This window comes from Coptis chinensis, chromosome 1 (assembly GCF_015680905.1).
Source record: "Coptis chinensis isolate HL-2020 chromosome 1, ASM1568090v1, whole genome shotgun sequence".
Taxonomy (NCBI): domain Eukaryota; kingdom Viridiplantae; phylum Streptophyta; class Magnoliopsida; order Ranunculales; family Ranunculaceae; genus Coptis; species Coptis chinensis.
Window position 1 is genome coordinate 2,454,758 of NC_141456.1, and position 19,927 is coordinate 2,474,684.

General features: G+C 35.4%; 1 long non-coding RNA gene across 2 annotated transcripts; it reads right to left on the bottom strand.

Moving 5' to 3' along the window:
* Positions 1–15,910: 15,910 nt before the first annotated feature.
* LOC147521262 (uncharacterized) lies at positions 15,911–17,730 on the bottom strand. 2 transcript variants are annotated; one of them, XR_015193866.1, is made up of 4 exons: positions 17,603–17,730; positions 17,405–17,523; positions 16,583–17,306; positions 15,911–16,004 (listed from the first exon to the last, which is right to left on the bottom strand). It is a non-coding gene; the product is annotated as an uncharacterized LOC147521262 (long non-coding RNA). The 2 variants fall into 2 exon arrangements; XR_015193863.1 differs by having other exon boundaries at positions 17,405–17,724.
* Between the last annotated feature and the right edge of the window lie 2,197 nt (positions 17,731–19,927).

A 19,927-nucleotide genomic window follows, 5' to 3' on the forward strand; every position in this document is an offset into this window, starting at 1 on the left:
GTGGAAGTTGATCAGGAAGATGCAAATATATATTACACTGTATTTGAACTTCGACTATTGACCTCTAAATATATTGCATGGGTTTCTCAATTCACACTACGGGACAGCTTGACTTCGAGCTTGTGGAGACGAGTGAACAAGACCTTAAGTACTTGGTTTTGGAATTATCATGCTCAGCGGAACATTATTATGAAATTATGTAGTCTTAAAAACTTAAAGTTGTTAAGAAGTCAAGTCAATATACGGACACAGAATTCTTGAATTGTACATTTGTACGATACACTAGTATGATGTACTCACTTTGTGCGTGTGTACACCTTTGTAAAAAAAATAACAACAACAACTACTATGTGTGGGCCACAATATAATTTTTAGTTTAAAAAATTTGTCTGGAATTTCGATTAAAAATTGTTGAAATTTATTTGAAATTTCGTCATGTATTTTAAATTTAAAACTGTTGAAATTTAGGAATAGGATAAAATAATAATATGTAAATTTATATAGAGGCAAAAAAAAAAAGTGATCAAGAGTCACAAATTTTCTTTATCATTAAATCACTGGTGTGGGATTGTAGGTGCAGTGGGAGCGCAATTTTTAATATAGTAAAGATGTGCCGTCGAATAGGGCTATGTTGAAAGCCAAATTGCTGGTGCAGTTCTAGCCGGTCTTGGATTTAAATTGGTGAAATGCTTTCCTCAAATCCCTTGCGCTGACTAATGCAGGGGATAGGATAAAATCTGAAATCTTTAACCATTTACCTTATAAGGTGCGCTGGTAAAATAAAAGGGCATAAAAAGTAATTTGGGGCAATCCCTTCAGAATATATATATACTCCAAAGACTCCAGGTCTTGTTGGAGACAAAATTGGATTGTGCATGAGCGGCGGAGAATGTAGATTCCACGCGCTAGCTAGGGACTACCTCGCTCTCAAGGGTGGTGTAGAGGTGTAGATTTGTATTTACGACCTGAGGTTAAGGTTGATAGGAAATGGCTGCACTCTTGCTTGGGATAAGAGTTGTTTACATATCAAGTTTCTTGGGTAAATTTGAATCAAGTCTTACGTAGTTCATCTCTATCTACTTATAGATGTTTTAGCTAACTTTTCTTATTTGTTTCAGGCCGTTGTCAGTGTATATCCATATTTTGTCTTTATCTTGATGATTAAATCATTATTTCTAATGTTATAAAGTAAATGTCTTATTGATTGGTGTGTTGATTAAGCTTTAGGATCGCGGTAGATCATTTATTTCCATATATGGTTGTGTTTGATATTTGGGACGACATGAGTCTGGGTCGTTGTTACGTTCTGGTGACGTGATACGAACTGGTGATGTATGAGCTGTGAAGATACGACCTGGGGTGTAGACACGTGTGTTGTAGTGATATGTTTGAGAACGGAGGATACTTACATGTGGCTAAATCAAGCTGGTCATTTATTGAATATTGCATATTTGCATGTCATCCATCTTTCTATCGGATAGTAGGGGTGTTCATAGTCCGGTTCCTATAGAAACCGCAAACTAATCCATCTAGTTGGTTTTTAAATTTTCAAAACCAAAACTAAACCGTTGTTAAATAGAACCCAATATAAAATTGAACCAACTTATCGGTTCGGTCCCGATTCCGTTATTTGGTTCGGGCCAACTATTGGGCTTGCCATCAAATTCCATATCCAAAATATTTTAGGCCAATTTGAAACCAAACACAACATATTGAAACCATAGACTAATTTAAAATTGAAGCAAACACTAATAAAATATTTAATTACACAAATTTACATTTCCACATAAAGAGATGTGTTTATAATCTATTAAATATCTTAATATGTCCCAATTGATAAGATAAATATTTATTGGGCTTGATATAGTTATCCATACTATTTAACTTTACATATATTAACTACATAACATGTCTGTAAAAGGATAGTCCGTTTAAGAGAAAGCCTGTATACTAATATATTTAAAGTTATTATACGGTTTGGTTTCAGTTTTCACTACGAACCAAAGCCTAGAAACCAAAAACCAAACCTAACCTATCGGCTCCTAACTTTTGAAATTGTAACCCGAACCGGAGTTACCAGGAACCGTAAAAGCTGTCCGGTTTGATTCAGTTCGGTTTGGTTTCCCAGTTCTCATTTTGGTTGAAGAAACCCCAGCTCGATCTAATCTCCATTGGTAAGTTAGATCCGAATTAAATTAGTTATAGGATTAAAGGGCACAAATGTAATTTTATGTGTCAAAGTTAAGGACAGCTTGGAAAGCTCAATAATTGAGCCGTCAGTTGGGAAAATGTCACAATCAGCTACTTTTTCTGTCTACAAAAGTGTGTGGCTGGCTGGATTTTTGGGGCGGCTCCAAGTGGCAGGGGGGGAGGAGTGGGGGAAGCCTCGTTAATATAGTAGAGATAGAGATATGATCGATGGCTCAACACTTAAACAAAAGCATAAGCATAAAAATTAAGGTCAGAACTAACACGGGATATGATCCACATGGCCAATTAATATCCAATCCTTTTGCAATTTGCAATAATTCAACCCTGACAAGCAAGTTTAAACATCCTTATAATCCTTGGATCGTATCTTCACTAAATATGATCATAATTCTTAGGACCACAACTTTTTAATGAAAAGTACAGGCATTTAGGAATCCCGCAGCTTGTGGAACACATTCATATATACTGATCAGTCTGTTTTCAGATGAATTACCAACTGGCATATTCAATCAAATTCCATGTCTGTATGTATAGGTATAGGGGTGGAATTCGAGCTAATCGATCCGAGTTCACTAAGTTCGGCTCAACTCGTTTATTTAAACGAGCTTTAATATAGACTCAAGCTTGGCTCATATATTATATGAACGAGTCCAATTTGAAGCTTAAATGAGTAGAGCTCGAAGCCAGAGCCTCGAGAAATTTCTGGCTATTTTATTTATTTGTGATGATGGTATTTTGAGCTTTATTGGTAGAACAGGATCACCCTTTCGTTTATTAAGCGGTATAATATGGGAACGAGCTTGCTCATTTAGTTAAATGAACAAACTTGAGCCAAGCATAAACGAGCCAAGCCCAAGCTACTCGGCTCAAATTCCACCCCTATATAGGCAGCACATACTAAGTTAAATTGATTAACATAAGTACATAACTGCATAAGTTCAAGTTAGAGTCAACTTGGCTAGTTTGGACTTTGGATCGGAGTACACTGAAACTCACAGGATGACCTCTCATGTTCGGGTCGTTTTGGGGGACCGGCACTTGCCTAGGATTTGGATTAAAAATACTAGAGTAATTCTATGGAGACAGACATTTTGGCCCGGTTTAGTGACTGGCTGAAGTATCATGCAGTTTTATATTTCTCTAATTTCTCTCAACTCAAACCAAATAAAACACAATTACTCTATTACCCTCTCTTCTTTCTTCCACCCATTTAGTCATTTACTAATATCCCACATTCTCTCAAATTATCAATTTCAGATTGTGTGTATATATATATATATATATATATATATATATATATATGTATTGATTTTCTCATATATATATTTTTATTATTATTATTTTTGCTAATGATTTTTCATCTAATACTTACAAAACGAGGCACAAATTCTATTTCATACCTTTAGGCCCTGTAAATTAAAGGAAAACCCCTCGTCTCTAATGAATAGAAAATTAGAAGAAAAATTGATTTGAGAACTTGGTTTGTTAGAAAAGAGGATTTCAAGAATTCATTAATAAAAAATGGTTTTCCCAAGTTTTTCAATGTAACGAGATTTTGTCTCCAATTAGAACAAACGAACCAGTATAAAGACACCAATACACCATTCTCTTTTTTTCGAATTTTTTTTGTCTTTCTTCTTAAACAAAAAATTGGTCATGTTCGGTGTTCATCATTAATGGGAATAGAGAAACAGGTGTCGGGGCTATTTTCGATTTTTTAATTTTTTGTCACGTGGAAAAGATGTTAAAGAATAAAAAACAGGCTTGCCATGTCACCATGTCACTAACCAGACCAAAAATAATGTGGTCCTATAATTATTGAAAAGACTATGATCAACAATGTTGGAAATTAGTTAGCCAATATATTATTGACTGTATAATCATCACGTGTGAACATTTAGAGTCAACTAGTCAAGTACTCTTGACCTGAAAAGAAATTAACATTCACACCATGTCGCCTTAATGATAAACTAGCTTATAAATATTTATATGGTGGACGGCAGGGGAGTGCGTGTAGAAGTCGCATGATCGACTTGTTACTTTGTTAGTTATTAGTTGGACCTGTTCCTTAATTGGCATTAGTAAACTTTTTTCACTTGCTAATAACATTTGTTTTTTTGTGTTTATTTATTATTATTATTATTATTTTTTGTAACTTTTAATAACCTGACTAGATAAATTATATAAAAAATCTATTTAGACTCCCTTAATAATGAGTGATTTTGGACACACCCATAAAAACACTCACATACCCCAACTTTAAAATAAATAAATAAAATTATTTTAGACACATTTAGGTTCCTAATTTTTTTTTATTAGGTATACCTAAGACAAAACAAGTAATTTATTTAATATATATCGTGGGACTCCATACTAAACCCTAGATACTCTACGTTCTTCACTTGTAACTGAAAAAAACGTGTTATTATTCTTCTTCTTTCAAAAAAAAAATAAAATAAAAAATATATATATATATATATATATTATTGATTTCTTCTTCCAAAAGAACGAGTACCCAAAAGACATGTTGTTATTTTATTTTTTTTAATCATTTTGCCTCTATTATAAATCTCCCAAATTAATTTGAGAGATATTATTGGATTGAGGCGGTTATTGGGGTATGACTAAAACTTAAGTTAGTTATGGAGTATGGGAGTGTTTCTATGGGTGTGTCCAAGATCACCCTTAATAACTCCATAGGGATTATATATCTTACGTGGCATTCAAATTATATTTCTATTTCCAATAATAAAAAAAAAACAAAAAAATAACTAATAACTTACCCAATTAAACAACTAACACCCAAAATAATAACAAAAATATTGTCTATATTTCCACAAACAAATTAAACAAAAAAAAAAGAAATAAGATAAAGAAAAATAAAACCCAACGCCCTAAAAAAAAGTTGCGTGCCCAAAAAATGCACCCTCGTCATTCTCATCCCCCTCACTCTATTTCTTGTCACAAAATTTTTTAAAAAAAAATCACTTTAATTTACATTAATTTTGAATGGAGAAAAAAAAATCATATGATTATCTATCTATTGATTTAAACAAATGTTTTGATGATTATGTCAAAAAATATAATGATTTGATTCACAAGTGCACCCAATTCATTTTTTTTTTTTTTTTTTTTGGGAGTTAAGATTTTTTTTTTTTTTTTTTCTTTGGTTGATTTGTATGTGAAAATATAGGCAAGTTATTTATTTATTTGTTATTTTGGTTTTAGTCATTTAATTAGATATGTTATTTGGTATTAATTTATTTCTATGTTTGTTTTTAAAATTTTGGAAAGAGAGTAAGATTTTGATGTCACGTAGAAAATGGAGTCCCAAGAGAGTTATTGAGGGAGTCTGAGTAGATAATTATTATTCTCACTGTTAGATAATGATTTTTTTTTCTAAAAAAATGACATTTTAATTTTACTTAAATTGCATAAGGCGAAAAATCAAAGAGTAGTATCTCGTCTCTAAGTCTCTGTAATGAAAAATGTATGTAGTTAATCAATATCGTTACATCTAGTTTCTTGATGCTCAAGATGAAGTTAGTATAGATACCAAATATTTGATTCTTGATGCTCGAGATGAAGTTAGTATTGTAGGAGATTTATTCCAAAAATATACTTATTGTTAAGTAAATAAGAAAATCAAATTGATATAACAAATATATTATGAACAAACCTTTAGTTCAACAAACAAACAAACATTTTAGTTCAACTAATGAACTTAATTTACTAATGATTAAATCCGAGCCTAGTGAAGATTTACTATGTCCTTAAAACAAATTTTCTCTCTCACGGTGCTTGAAGGTTGATGGGAAACTGCTTCCCAAGATAGAACGGACTTCCTTCTACAGAAAGCTAGCACTTCAATTCTATAGACTCAGCGAATACAACATAGTATTTGACTAAGAACAGAGGGAGAAGAGAAATATCAGAACTCTGTGTGATATGGTGTGTCTTTCTCTTCAAATTCATCAACTATTTATAGGTGAGTGGTGCCTCTTCGAAACAACACAGTGACTCTTGGAAAAAAGTAAACAACTCTTTGAAAAGTCACATGTTTCGAAATGACACACTATTTCGATATAAAGCACTGTTGCGAACCAGTGCCTATTTCGAAAGGTCGCACCTTTTCGGCATGATGTATTGTTTCGAACCAGTACATATTTCGAAAGGTCGCATCTTTTCGGCATAATGCACTGTTTCGAACCAGTGTACCATTTCGAAAATGTTTTTCTCACTTTATGTATTGTTTAAAGAAAAACTCATTTCATCTCAATGTAGGATAACTTGGGAGACAAATTACTTATTCATATCTCAATGGATTTGTGCAAATCCATTTTTCTAACAAGTATAAATACCAAATCTTTGATGGCATCGTTGTACATTGTGTGGTCCTAGCGTTCTGCATATACAGGCTATAGACAACTTTTTTTTTTATTTTTATAAAGGCTATAGACGGCTTCAAATTTGATCATTGTGGTACTAAGTTTTATTTGGCTAACACATCGACAGGGGACAAGGTGATAATGTGATATCGTGTCACACCTCAGATATCGAGGAGTATTAACACCTGTTAAACGTTTTTGAAATTATCATTTTATCTTACATAGTTATTATTTTAAGACTTACACGTTACGTTTCGTTTTATGACTAGGGTATGCCCGTGCCGATGCAAGATCGATAAGTCGCCCATGACGCTAACTCTGTAGAAGCGACTGAACTTGAACACACCCCCTCCCCGTTTTGATTCTATTATCTTTGGCTATTGTTCTATTTATGGTCAAGAATGATTATTAGGCTGGAAACTTCGACATCACACTAACTTGAACCACGAAGGGTGATTTGGATATAACCTCCCATTATTTGATGATTTTCCAATGTTTTGGATCATGATTTTCCAGGTAAGCATTTCACAGAGCCTAATAATTTACATTACGGTGTGGTTACATAGTTACATTGGCCAGCTTTCTTCGCTTCCGGCGAGAATAAGGCTGTCCCTAGGGGTGCAAGTGGATATCAAATATTGAATCCGATTAGTCGTATTGAAAAATTGGATATTATCCGAAAATTTCGGATTCGGATTCGGATTCGGATATTTTTTTTATGTCCGAACTGGTTTCGGATACTGCCATATCCGCATCCGATAATATCCGATCCGATTTAAAAAATTAATAGTTATTATATATAATTAATTTATTCATTTTTTATTGTATAAAATATTATATAAAATCATAAACTAATAATATAAAACTATAATAACAAAATAATAATAATAAATGACAAATATATATATTTATACTAGTTTTTATAATGGTAAAATGAATTATTTAAAGCAAATAAAATTTTAATTAATTTTAATTTTGGATCGGATATTATCCGATATCCGTTCGGATATCGAAATCGGATTCCGGATAAATTTTTTAATATCCGTCGGATTGAATTCGGATTAGGATATCGGTATAAATTTTCGGATTCGGATTCGGATCTGAGGCATATCCGATCCGAACCTATCCGTTACACCCCTAGTTTGTCCCAAACTCACAATGGATGAAAAGGCGTAAGTAAGTTGTAGACTCTTATCTTAGCAATAGCATGTGTTCTAAGATAGCACACCAGCGTGTTACACGTATATGATCCAATTCAGATTGGTTGTTGAAGGCGAATGCATCCACAAACCACAATCAACCTATCCATATAATTTTGGCGTCTCGGTTTTCATATTGTTGTGTGCTTGTTGGCATGCTGCCGGACAAAAGACCAACCCAATGTTAGGTGAGAGAGTTGTTTGAACCAAAAGGTGACATTGCGGCCAGAGTTAAAATTTGGTTTGACAATTGTATAAAAGTGGAACCGAGGAAAGTGGCACCGAAATGTTCAATGAGCACAATTAGGCAGCAATTATAGAGGACAAAATCCTCTGAGAAACATCACACTAGATAGAGCGACTAGAAGTAAGCTTCATGGAAGGAGTTTATTTTGGTTCCCTACATTCCATCACCTTTGAATCTAACTAAAACCACGGGTACCTTCTAAACTTTGATGGATCAAAAAAAAAAAAAGTTCACTATGAACAAAGGAGATACAAATAGAAATAATTGAGTACTTGTATCTGAGGATGACAAATAAGCGAAATAACATTCTTCAATAGCCGAATGAAGAAACAAAATAGATTACGAAAGTATTTTATTTATTGGTCTTCAATATGGTAATATGAGTGGATGAAATTTCATCCATCGTTCATCCGCTCCCTCTTCTTGATCTGATCTTTGGAGGGTGTAGATATCGATCTTTTATCCTTTCCAATCATCCTTGCCTTCTCGATCTTGATCTTTGGTCAATTATAGATACTAATGTCATTCCGGGACATGCACTGATCTTCTTATCTTTGGGGCATATGAAACTTAGGTTGTTTTGGAGCAGTTGGATGCTTTGAGACCTCCGGAAGATGCAAAGACCAATTGATCCATCGGTATGGCGGCCATATATTTAAAATAACACTATCGAGAACCACGGCAAACAAGAGTGCGATTGCCCTATTACAGATCTACCATGAGAAAGGGTGCGAATGATTAGTCGTCAAAGCATTAAAGGATGAAAGTAATAATCCTTGATCATCTTATTCTAACACGAAATGTTTGCATTTGATTTTCAAAGTGGAAATCGTTAAAAGGGAGAAAAAGAGAAAGAAAGATGTTGATGAAGTAATTTCATCGCTAATATGCACTTTCTTGATCAAGTCATTCCCCGGATCAGTTGTTAAAATGTTGAAGGATGAGTAAAATATCCCTCTTGTAATTTCAACACTACTTAAGCTTTCTAAACTCTTGGGTTTTCTACATAAAACTAAATAATGTCAAACAAGAAGCAGTATCATATAAAAACCTAAATTAGACCATTACCTTTGTGGAACAAAAGGTCTATCAAAATAAGGCATGGGCTGAGCTCTTGGAACAAGCTCCTTCCTCAATCTCCTTATCTCTTCCTCTTACGCTAGCTGCAAGAAGCCCAAGAGACAAATCACATATTTAAGTAAACATTAACATATTGTGTGAACATTTTGCTATGACCATAAAAATTCATTTCTAGTCGGACTCATACCTTCTCACGCCTCTCTCTTTCCAATTTGTCTTGCTCAATCAAACTCAATTTTTTGGTGACCTGAAAAAAAATGTAATGGATGAACAATCGGCTTTTCTTAATGAAAGAAGCCAAAGGTTAGGTCTTTGTGGAAATCCATAAAGATAATAGTAAAATAGCTATTAGATTAGCTATGTAAACTTACATAATGATCAAACTCTGCCGCTCCACGTACCCTCATATCATTTGTGAAGAAAAAGTCAAGCGACCTCGTGATTTCTTTCTTTGGAGGCTTTAGCAAGCTTCTTGTTAAAGAGTATAAAAGAATGTCGAAAACATAAAGCGGGAGTATATTAAGTATTAAAATAGAACAAAGAAAATGAAGTAAAACCACGACAATAAAAGCGCCCGGTTATGTTGCTTGATCTTCGACTAAAGAACAATAAAAAGCAGTCTTGGACCAAGATGAAGCTTTGTTTTAAAATCTAGAGAGGAGATACTATCACCACTAAGATTCAGAAAGCAAAACATAAAATCTGTGCAAATTTGGTCATTGACCTAAATGCCACACTTAATTTACGGCAATTCTAACCTCGGGTTCATCCGTTGTCCATGGGAGCCCTTGTGCAATTGGAATCCGTAATTTTTCCTCCTCCATAGACATTTCCTTTACTTTTTTGGGGAACTCCTCCTCCTTTGATCTCCCTCTTTCTTTGCAACAAGAACCAATACATTACATAATTGCAGCCTAGAACATCCTTTCAATAGTAAATCACATTCTTATCATAAAAGTCCCTCTAATCATCTTGATTTGATGGTTGAAACAGTGAAATCTTCTTGTTGTATAAGTGGAGCACTTTCGCAAACCTAGAGTCGAAAAAGAAAATGCATAGGGCGTGTATGCAAGGGATGCACGTCAACCAAATCCAAACATAGTACTATTGTATGTCCAACAATGTATTTCCGACAAAACTGGTCTAATTCCTCTGTAGTAGGTTTTATCTAAGCATAAACTATAACAAAACTGTTTTAGGTAAGTTCTCGATGATTCATACCTCGGTTCTCGGCTTAAATGGTACATTGACGGGTGACTCTCGGTGCATTTTCTTCCATTTCCGTCCACCAAATGTACCCGTGGAATCGAACTCTAAGATCATGAAAATAAAACACATTACAAATGGGACTATATTTAAAACCAATAGGAAAGGAAACAAGAGTAAAGCTTACATTTAGCCTGCTCCGCCGCCCACCACGGAAGTCCTACTTGAATCAACGAAGATGAAACCCTTGAATCCATACCAAAATTATCCGAAGTAAAGAATAGCTGTGATGGACTAAATGAAGATAATGAGTCCCTTGAATCTGTAATCTTAGGTGGCTGCATTCCAGGCAAATAATCATCAAATAATTAATGTGTCTTATTATTAATTAATGTCTTATTAATTAAAACGGCCTATCAATGTCTGAACTTTGATAACAGAAGCTATTAACACCTTGGCTCCAATGTCTGAACGTTGATAACATAAGCTATTAAAACGGCCTATCAAGATATTAATGTGTCTAACATTGCTTTTGAACTTCAACACACTTGATAGCGAAGCAACGGATGACCACCACTTAAGCAAATAAAATGTTAGAATCATCGAAAAGCAACGAAATTTCAAATTTGTTTGGCTCCAAGAACCAACCAACTTGAACAATTCATAATACAACCAAACTCCTAGATTCGGCTTCAAAAATCATTGAGTGTTTAGATTAAACTTAAAGCGGGTGACCGCCAAAGGCGTAGACCCCAAAGGCCTTGAGACTCTCCCCTTCATAAAAGTTTTGTTGAAGCGAGAGAAGAGTGAAAGTGTTGAACGATTGGCCCATTTCGGAAACCTATAAGCGGCGGTTAGGCATCAAGAATAGACGCGGTTGGAAAACGGCAACTCTTGGCTACGGGGGAAGAATAGTGGTATTGATGTTTTGTTTGAAGATGAGGAAAAAGATCCGATAGATCCGAGTGTTAGAGGCGTAAGGAAGCATACTCTTTGGGATTGGCTTATTTTGCCGTGTCAACTTGAAACTTAGAAAAACAATGGTAACCACTGGATGGAGCCCTGCGGGCCCCACACCATTGTGTTTTATTAGATAGATATTACAACTAAAAGTTGTTTTGCCAGAGAGTGAGTTAAACTAAGTATTTTTGCAGAGATGACCCATTATGTAATAGAGCATGCATAGAGGTAAGTGTAGCATAAGTTTTATTTGTTATTAGCTAGAAGCTAAGGTGCCTCCATAGAGGAACTAACTACTTTAAGCTAAGGCGTATTGGTGGAGAAACTAACTGTCTTATTAATATATGTATCACTTATCATAAATCAACTAATTTTTAGGTACTAACTAGTAAAATCGGTAAAACCTTTGGGTGATGTTACCAAAGGTCTAGAAGTCGAACCCCCACCAATATTAAAGAGTTATTGATCTCATTTAAAAAAAGTTTGCCAATAAAAAAAAATATTCTATAACTAAAGGTACTCACACCAGTATTGTTTTTAATGCTAACCCGATTTACATTTTTGCTAATCGGGTGTGTTCATATATGAACATAGTCGATCAGCCTAGACAGAGCTAATTGACATTCAAGGAGGTGATTTGCTACTCATGATTTATGTTAGCTGTTTAAATAAAATGTCTTTCATTTTCCTTTGAGATGTGGTGGAAATTGTTTGTGACAGATATATATATTTTTTATTTCGGAATTGTTAAGTGAGGAAGTTTGTAACTTAATCTAAATTTGCAAGTTTTCATAACGAAGAGATATTTTTGAGTATTAATTATTATTATTATTATATTATTTGGTGTTATGTTATTTTGAAGTGTATAACGATAGGTTGAGATTTGAGGTTGTCGTCACACTTCAGATATCAAGGAGTTGAATATTAATTATGTTATATGATTTATCAAAATTCGGGGTGTGACATATCATCTTTGTAGTTTGTGTGTCAAGATGCCCACTTCAGTAGTTTGATACGTGGATCTTAGCTAAATATATACAGGTATTTCGAACTATCTTTAATATTTACCATTCTTATGGTTATGGGATACGCATTTGCTATGACTTTTTTTTTTTTTTTTTTTTTTTTTTTTGCTTTATCGAAAAAAAAAGGGATACGCATTTGCTATGACTTTTTGAAAAATTTCAAGATGGCTAGCACAACTCCACAAGTCATCAAATGAAGCAAGAATATATAGGACAGGAACACAATATTCCGTCGGGAAACATGGTTAATTACGCAAAGAATTATGTTCTTGTAGCTAGCGGCAAATACCAAAAGTAATCTAAATTAAAACTGAAATCAGTTTAAAAAAAAGTGAGTGGTGATCAAAATCCAAAACTATTCGCCCACTGTGTTGCGACATAGATGTGAGAATATGAAGCTACCCCGCTCCTAAATCGTCACATCACTTGGTGGTCGGTGATGATGTGACTCACTTACGAGGACTTGATAGGGAGTCCCAGGTACGTTACGGGAAACGTGTGTCCTGTCCTAGAATTTTCCAAATCACGTACCCAAGGTGTTCGGTCAGTTGCCCATCAGTTAGAAATGTGTGGTGTCAGGTGTTGCACTAAAAATCTGGAAGGACAAAATGAGGTGAGATGTCGAAAAAAATCTATCGCCACAGCGAAATCATATTAACTTCAGACAGAATTTGTGGACATACAAGAAAAGCCTGTCCATTTGGTAACAGAATTCTATTGCCCAGCAAAGCAAATGCATTGCCATCTTCAGGTGATGTGGTCCACCTGAACGAAAAAAAATAAACAGAAAAAATAAATAATGTAAACTCCTCCTCCACCAAATCACAAGTATTTCAGGTCATTTGTAACTAGGGTATGCCCGTGCCTACGGCCCGCGAGGCGTGGATGTGCCTACAGCGCTACCTCAACGCTCCACGTGCCTTACGGTTAGTCTACAATCTGGGTTCCTGACGGTCAATCTACAATCACGGGTTCTTTCAGAAGCATGCTCTTGATTATCGTTTCTGCAAAGTGAGCGTGATTCCCTCTTAATTGTAAATTTTCTAAAAATACATTTAAGATACAAAGTCGAAGACATGTTTTCGACAATGGTATCAATTACCCTCATTTTATTCTCGACGTTCATTTTCGAAGCATCCACGACAAACATTCCCCATCTATATATGGCAACATATCCCTATAATCTGTAGAAACTCTAGGGGAAAGATTCAATTGCATCTATGAGTCGGTGGTGGTGGTAAGAGAATAAGTTGCATACGCTATCGACCATTCAATTGCATCTATGAGCCCGGTGGTGGTGGTGAGAGAATAAGTTGCATTACGCTATACATGGCCCCGGTAAAACATGAGCAATAAAAGGAAAAAGTTGCTCCATGAGAAAGCACATACTTTAACGACAATCGAGAAATAAAATACCAAATGAGTATACACTCAATATTAAAGCTAAAGACTTAGGTTTTAAACTCAAGTTGAGCCCATAAAGAAAGATTTTTACGGATCTAGCCCCTCTAAAGACCATAAATTCTTGTCTTCTTTCGTTAAATCCTTGCGAAACCCAAAACAAGTCTAACAGCTCAACTACGATCATAGTAGTGGGACATAGATCTAGAGAAGAAAAAGACAAAGTAATTATTCCACATAGTTACTCCACCGGTAGGCACATAGATACAGCTGCTTTGAATAGAAATTAGTTTGTAGGGCCAATGTCTTTGAGAGTTGAGATCCGCTCTTACGCCATCGAAGACATGGCGGTCACCACGGATCTTTTCCTTCAAAGACATGCGTTTAAAACAACTCAAAAGTTGCACCCTCTCCCGTGACTTTTGTTAAGCTAGAGTTCGTCATTCGTTACAAGCGGTGACAGGGGACTCGGCCTAGTACTTCGAGAATAAACCATTTCTCATCGGAACCAATACCAATTAACAAAAGAGCAGATCTAAACATTTATATTTACCCGATTACTCGGATATATAAAATTTAATTCGGTACCTCTTCTAGATTGAAGTAGATTGAAGGCGGCCTCAAATCAATCAAGGTTGCTAAAGGATCAACCTTCGAGGCGAGGTGCTTAAACCCGGTAGTTGAAGCTTCGACTTTTTCAAATCGCCAAGAGAAATTAGAAGGAACCTTGAAAGTAAAGAACTATCCTCCACGGCTCTACCCGAGCGGATGTCCTCCCAAATCTGAAAACCGGTGAATGTTGGTAAGACTTAAGAAGGCGTACTATAGGCGTAAGAATTTCTAAACATGTGGCTCGCCAAACAATCCTTGTTATTTTGATTACAAGGAAACTTGAAAAATACCTTATTTGCTTCTGAATTCAACAAACTCTGTTTATCAAGGGCACGGAAGCTCTCCAATGTATTTGGATTGTAAAGGACACCTGGGACATGACATCGATTTCTGTTGCCGTGGACTATTGGTGCTTCTAATGATGATTGTTCACCTAACTCAGGCAATAAATTTAAGTTTAAACTTCAAATCGATCAACATCAGCAAATGTATCAACTTCAAAGTATCTCAAAAACTCTGAATGCGTCCATTTTAATTAGATTGATTGATAGTATGAGATCTTACTTAATTCCAGAAAGAAATGAACATTGAAGAACCTTTAGCAACCTTGGTTTGAAAGGCGGTAAAAAGCTAGATCGATGATCGACTTCTTGTTGCAAGTTGCATATAAAAATTTACTTGATGTTGACAATTGAAGTCATAGGATTTTATAATGTATAAAGAAAATAACTACATCTAAAAAAAAAACTGAAAGCTTCTCTGAGAACTTCATTAGACCGGGCCCGCGACATTGAGAATTTGGGAAAGACAACACATACCATCTTGAAACGATAGCACACATGCGATGACGATATTATATATTAAACTCAAGGCATTTGAAACTCAAGATAGATTCTCATAGCGACAAATGGGGAATCCCAAATGCAAGCAGAGCTAAAACAAATCCAGCCATCACAATGAAATACGGGAGCTTTAAGGCATGATCATCCGAGTACAATTACATACGCGACTGCATTTCACAAGAATAAGGAAACCCATTTGTCATCCACAAACAACCATATGCGTATTCATTGATTTGCTTAGATAGGTTTTATGTGGAAATTAAAATATGACAGAGATAGAAACTATGAAAACACAAATTTACTGAGACAAACACTTCAGGAGCAACTGAAAGTAATGGCTGTATTAGAATGAAAAGCATCTTCTGAATTGGGAAATCGATCATCCCTTTTTGGGACTTCTTGTTCGTTTCCATTGCTTATACCCTTTATGTTACCTTTGCTTGGTTCTCCAGTATCCTTTGACTTTAGTAACAGCATGCATCCAAAGGCCGAAACAGTTTAAGAATGTCTACTTAAATATATTGCATCTAAATATTGATAGCTATGAATATCAACCTTGAATAATATAAGGTAAGTACCTTTGGGAGAAAAACACAACGTTTTAGCTGGAAATTGAGGAAACCGAGGTGTGTTTGCAGCTTAATGCAACGGGTAGCATCAACTTCGTGAACCACGGGATTAATTAAATACCGATTGTCTCCACATAGTTCTTCCACACTCGAGGTAATCATCTAAACTCTCATGTAAGTTTTTCAAACCTTTGATGTTTAACTCAAGTTCATAAAAGTCTTCCAACTTTGAGGGAGGCCGACTCTTGTCCACACTTTGAACACCTATGGAAGGGTAAGAAAGGCAACTAATCATTATTTGATTTACAACAACATCGAGGGAGAGAGCTACAAATGATAGTCAACCCACGGATATCATTACCCGTGAGTGCAAGCATATAGAAAAAAAATCTTACAAAATGTTAAAAAAGTATAAGGATGCAAAAGCGAGTGTGTTTACAATACACCATAACTAAAATAAAACCACCATAATCAAAAAAGACCATCACTCGGGAAAAAAAAAAAAGCAAGCCCGAACGGCAATAATTCATAAGAAGTTGTATCTAGGTTTGGTGTCTAACTGAAACTTTTTGACCAACATATAATTCTTGAACCCTTTACTTCAAATTTGCATGTAAATAGCAAAAGCAAAGACTAATGCTTAAATTTCCATTTTGCTGAAAAATTATAAAACATTTGCACTTTTCAACAGATGACCATCATAGATCATTAATTCTAGTTGGACAGAGAAAATGTTTCCAGGGAGCCTATACCACACAACGTCAATTCTAGCAGAAAATACAAAATAGTTTATCTATTCTTATCTATCTCGTTCAGCAGTGATGAAGGACCAGAGAGTATACCTGCAATGCAGCTTGAAAGACATCGTTTTCTGCTGGTCCAGAAAGCAGTGATGAAGGACCAGAAAGATGTGCAGGGGCACTTGAGCCATCAGATTGTACATTGGGAAGAAGCTTTCCATGTGCCAAAGATGAAGGTAGGAGCCTACCTCCAGTGTGGTCGTACCTACTACTTACATCGTTCGCTTTCCCGCCTAAATTATCTTTTGGATAAACTTTGGGATCAATAATATTTGAAGCAAATGGCAGGTAAGATTTGCTGAGCGCCCCATTTTCCATTGAAGATTTAGCTTTGGAAGTTGATGCAGGTGATTGAAGAGATTGTGGAAGACATCTCTTCGGATATTGCTGAGATGAAAATTTTCCAAAAATATTGCCAGATATGTCTTTGTGGTGAGAGCTGACACTCCCATCAACATCCTCAACATGATTTGAGTGCCATTCCACTGAAGAAGATGCTCTTTGAGGCAATTGGTGATTTCGCGATGATCCAATGTAACCCGCGATTCACGCAACAACATAATACTTGAGTAAGCCATTACAATGAAATATGAAGCGGTTTTGTGAATCCAAAATGTTGATACTCTACTATTTGATTTGGTGCTCGCGGTAGATGCCCACGATGGAAGCTTCCTGGGAATTCTAGTAACAGCTGATTCCATTGCTAAGGATGTTCCATTTTCCACACAAACTTCTATTTCACTTTCACTATCTGAGGATAATATATCTATAGGACCAGGATGTGCCATTAAACTTGAACAAACTTAGAATGCTGTCTCAATCTGCATCAAACAAAAATGACATAAATCATTAACAGGTTCTTGCAAGCAAATACGAACGTGTCCCTATGAAGCTGCGAAACAATCCTCGCAAGAATTTGCAACATTTGCTAGTCAAACCAGAGTAGCATACCTGACATGGGTCCGAGAGTGGCGGCTGCAGATCTGAGAAGAGAAGAAAGAGAATCAAACCTAAAAGTTTTTACCCTATATTATAGAAGAAAATGATATTGTGGAACTGTACCTAAAGTTAGAGAATAGCACACCACTTAGGATAGCTTGAAACAGCCATGTCACAACTTAGAAAAGACAATGGTAACCACTGGATGGAGGCCCTGCGGGCCCCACACCATTGTGTTTTATTAGATAGATTTTGTATAGACTATAGAATTACGTGACCTGTTTGGCTGTTTCAGTTTTCAAAGTTTCAATACGAAACATACCATAGATTTCGACTTTGATAATATGGTATTTGTTAGAACTTAAGATGATTTGATTGTTGGGTGTCCCTCACCATGTGAGAAGAAGAACAAAGTTCTATTTTTTGTTGTTGAACCGAAATGAACTAAAATTTTATGGCTCACTGAAATTTCAACATGTTATATAAAATAAGTTAGGGTTTCATACCCAAAATAAAAAAGAGAGAGAAAACCAATTTTGAGAGCCACCAAAATTGAGATGAAACTCTTACAAATAGATAAGCTTGTAAGGAAAGAGATATAAAAAAATAGATCTAGTAAGTGTTCAAAAGACTTAAGAGGAGTAATTGTAATCATCTTTTCCAATCTTAGAAATGATTTGATCTTATGGAAGTAGACATTATTAGCCGAACCACGTTACATATTGTGTTATGTTTTTACTCTACATTGTTATTATTTATTGTGGTTGTTGATTTCATAGCTTAGGTTTGTGGTTGTTGGCTGTAGTGAAAGCTTAGATTTGATTAGAATTTGGAGTGTCCATATACAAGCTATCTTAGCGGGGATCGATTGACATCGTTTTCTCCAACAAGTGGTATTAGAGACGTGGTTAGATCAATCACAAAGGTTGTTGTTCCAAATTTTGCTCAAAGGTGTTTGATTAAATTCATAAGAGGAGGTTTGAGTTGAAATAGTTTGTTGAGATGGATCATTCTATAAATATTCGCATTACTAGTCTAAATAGAAGTAACTACACCATTTTGAAAACCAAGATGGAAGACTTGCTTTATTGCAAAGACTTGACACAACCCATTGAAAATGAATGAGTAAAACCGACAGAAGTATCAGATGTAAATTGGAAGACGTTTGATAAAAAAATTATTGGGTATATTCGACAGTGGATTGACGATACTGTATTTCACCATGTATCCTAAGAGATTATCATTTTTAACCTTTGGAAGAAATTGGAAGACCTCTGTGAAAGGAAGTCTGCGAGTAACAAAGTGCTACTCATTGGGAATTGTATCATATTGTGGTAAGTGTTGTGTTAGTACCTCGTGTCAAGATACATAGTGGGTGGTAGATACCGGAGCGTCCTATCACGTCACACCGCATATGAGTTTAACTTCTTCATTACCTACAATTATGGTGATTTTGGTGAGGTGAAGATGAGTAACAGTGGAGTTTCAAGGATTACAGGGATTGATGATGTTCATGTGGAAACTAGTGACGGTTACACCTTGATGCTCAAGAATGTAAGGCATGTCCCCGATCTTCGACTAAGCCTAATTTCCGCTGGGAAGTTAGATGATAATGGTTTCTAAAACTCGTTTAGTAATGAAGTATGGAAACTAAGTAAATGTCCCTTTGTGGTAGCCAAAGGGAAGAAATATTGCTCGCTTTACAAAACACAAGCTAGTTTGTGTAAAGCATAGTTAAATGCGGCACAAGAAATAAGAAGCTTCCACCGATCTATGGTAAAAACAATTGTGTCATATGGGCGAGAAAGGCATGGAAGTTCTTGTTAAGCAAAATGTGTTGTCAAACATCAAAGGTATGTATTTAAATAATTATACTCATTGTTTGGTTGGAAAATAACATATAATATCTTTTCAAAGATCCCCCTCTCATTGCAAGGAGAATATTCTTAAGCTAGTACACTCGAATTTATGTGGTCCCATGAAAGTAAGTCCCACGGGGTAACTTTATACTTTTTTATTTTCATTGATGATGCTTCAAGTAAAGTATGGGCATATGGTTTGAAAACCAAAGATAAGGTTCTCAGTGTGTTCAAGATTTTTCATAGTATGGTGGAAAAACAGACCGAGAAGCCTTTGAAGTGTATCCATTCAGATAATGGGAGAGAGTACATTGGGCCGTTTGAAAAGTATTGCAAGAGTCATAAAATTTGTCATGAGCACACAATGCCTAAGACACCACAACACAATGGTATAGCCGAGAGGATGAACCGTACCATTGTAGAGAGGATGAGATGCATATTGTCTCATTCTAAGTTACCAAAAAGTTACTAGGTAGAAGCAATGCACATAGCATATCCACCTTCGAAGTCTCTAAATAATGATTATCGAAAAAAAAGTATAGTCAAACAGAGATGTTGATTGTGGATACCTGAGGGCATTTGGGTGCAG